Source organism: Saimiri boliviensis, chromosome 19 (genome assembly GCF_048565385.1).
Source record: "Saimiri boliviensis isolate mSaiBol1 chromosome 19, mSaiBol1.pri, whole genome shotgun sequence".
Lineage (NCBI taxonomy): Eukaryota > Metazoa > Chordata > Mammalia > Primates > Cebidae > Saimiri > Saimiri boliviensis.
Window position 1 is genome coordinate 15,168,173 of NC_133467.1, and position 2,810 is coordinate 15,170,982.

The 2,810-nt window shown below is 45.2% G+C and overlaps 1 pseudogene; it reads left to right on the forward strand.

The window, feature by feature from the left end:
- Nucleotides 1–1,725: 1,725 nt before the first annotated feature.
- Nucleotides 1,726–2,121, forward strand: LOC101047765 (small ribosomal subunit protein eS12-like; annotated as a pseudogene).
- Nucleotides 2,122–2,810: the final 689 nt, after the last annotated feature.

A 2,810-nucleotide genomic window follows, 5' to 3' on the forward strand; every position in this document is an offset into this window, starting at 1 on the left:
GCCTGGGTGACAGAGCTCACTTGAGCCTAGAAGTCCAGGTTGCAATGGACTATGACCATGTCACTACACTCCAGCCTGGGTGACAGAGTGAAACACCATCTTTAAAAAAAAAGAATTTAGGCCGGGCGCGGTGGCTCAAGCCTGTAATCCCAGCACTTTGGGAGGCCGAGGCGGGTGGATCACGTGGTCGAGAGATCGAGACCATCCTGGTTAACATGGTGAAACCCCGTCTCTACTAAAAATACAAAAAATTAGCTGGGCATGGTGGCACGTGCCTGTAGTCCCAGCTACTTGGGAGGCTGAGGCAGGAGAATTGCCTGAACCCAGGAGGCGGAGGTTGCGGTGAGCCGAGATCGCGCCATTGCACTCCAGCCTGGGTAACAAGAGCGAAACTCCGTCTAAAAAAAAAAAAAAAAAGAATTCAGGACGTCTGAGATTTGATGAAATCATGTTTATAATCCATTTTTGCATAAGCTAGTTTGAGTTGACTATCTGGTGTAATCACAATGCAATCAATACCATCAGTACAAACGCTCTGGTGCAACCATGTTTGCTTAATGCAAATTACTTACACGTAATTGGTAAATTGGAGAATGGTGTCAGTAGGACAAGTAAGTTGTGTTATTTCATTTGGACCTTTCTCAGCATGTTCATATTCTGAAGAGGTATGTAATAAACATTCTCACAATTAGAGAAGGCTTTTAGCAATTTGTGAAGACTTAAAAAAAAATTGAACCCTGCAGAAGTGCCATCTTTATTGTGAATACAAGTGCCTTCCTTCAGTGAATAAGCGACTAGTTTAGTGGCTTCAGGAACCACCAAACTTTGTATTGAGCTATCTACAAAGCTGCCAAGAGCAGATGAAGCAGCTGCAAGGACAATTTCCTGTGTTCTCCTTTTAGAGGGTTTTCCAGATCTTCCTCAGGACCCTTGTTTCCTCTCCACTTTATAAGTCCATCTCTTGTGGCTCTGCTTTCTGCAAAAAAGGGCAAGCTAAATTTGTTTCTCAAAGTTCCCTAAAATGCAGTGCTCTTCCCATTTTGCTGAGCTAACTTCTCCTTGTCTCTTAACTTACTTCTTCTCCTTTGTCTGCCCCTGGGAGAAGTTCCATAGCGCCTCAATTACCTCACCTTCAAATGGTTATGTGTTTCCATAGCAACCCCTTATTCCTCGCCCCTCCACCATCATCAACACTTAGTACACGTTTTTGTAATTACTTGTTTGATGGCTGTCTTCCTCACTAGAGTAGAAGCGGGTTGGTTTTATTCACCAGCGTATCCGCAGTAACTAGTATAGCGCCTGGTATACACAAAGTGCTCATTAAATATGAATTAAATATGCTGGGCACGGTGGCTCGTGCCTGTAGGACCAGCACTTTGGGAGGCAGAGGCAGGGGGATCACTTGAGGCCAGGAGTTTGAGACCAGCCTGGCCCACATGGTGAAACCCCATCTCTACTAAAAATACAAAAAGATTAGCATGGCGTAGCGGTTGGCACCTGTAATCCCAGCTACTCAGGAGGCTCAGGTAGGAAAATCACTTGAACCTGGGAGGCAGAGGTTTCAGTGAGCTGATATGGTGCCACTGTGCTCTAGCCGCACCACAGAGCAAGACTCCGTCTCAAATAATAATAAGAATTAAATACTCTTTCCTTGCCACTGCCGAGTCATGTGAAGACTGTGGCTTGGGTGCATTCAAGAACCAGCTTCACCTGCAACCTGCCGCCATGGCCGAGGGACGCATTGCTGCTGGAGGTGTTATGGACGTTAATACTGCTTTAAAGAGGTGCTGAAGACCGCCCGCATCCACGAGGGCCTAGCACGTGGAATTCACGAAGCTGTTAAAGCCTTAGACAAGAGCCAAGCCCATCTTTGTGCGCTTGCATCTAACTGTGATGAGCCTGTGTACGTCAAGTTGGTGGAGGCCCTTTGCGCTGAACACCAAATCAACCTAATTAAGGTTGATGACAACAAGAAACTAGGGGAATGAGTTGGCCTCTGTAAAACTGACAGAGAGGGGAAAATCTGTAAAGTGGTGGTTGCAGTTGTGTGGTAATTAAGGATTAGGCAAGGAGTCTCGGGCCAAGGATGTCATCGAAGAGTCCTTCAAATGCAAGAAATGAAGAAATCAATCTTTGGCTCCCAAAAGAATAATAATAAAATAAAATAGAACATTAGAAATCTCAGTTTTCTATCTTTTGATAATTTGGTTGTAGTCATTTGCTAGGGCTGCCATAACAAATTAACACAGACTGGGTGACTTAAACAACAGAAACTTGTTTTGTCACAGTTCTGAAAGCTGGAAGTCCAAGATCAAGGTTGGTTTCTCCTGAGACCTCTCCTGGGTTTGTAGATGGCTACCTGCTCCCTGTGTCTTCACAAGGTCTTCCCTGTGTGTGTGTCTGTGTCCAGATTTCCACTTCTTATAAGGACACCAGTCCTACTGAATTAGGGAGCACCCTAATGGACTCATTTTAACTTGGTCACTTCTTTAAAGACCCTATCCCCAAATACAGTCACATTCTGAAGTACTGCAGGTTAGGACTTCAGTATTTAAATTTTGTGTTGGGGAACACAGTTGAGATCGTAAGGGTCTTATGGAGGAGAACTGAGGCACTCCCACTGGCAGCAGCACCCACGGCCAGACATGTGCATCCCGTCATCATGTACCTGCTAGCTCAGCCAATGCTGTGACATGAACCAAGGTGAGATCAGCAGAACTGTCCAGCCACTCCGTACAATTGCAAGAAGTAATAAATCACTGCTGTTTTAAGCCGCTAGGTTTTGTGCGGTGTTTTGTTATGCAGCAATA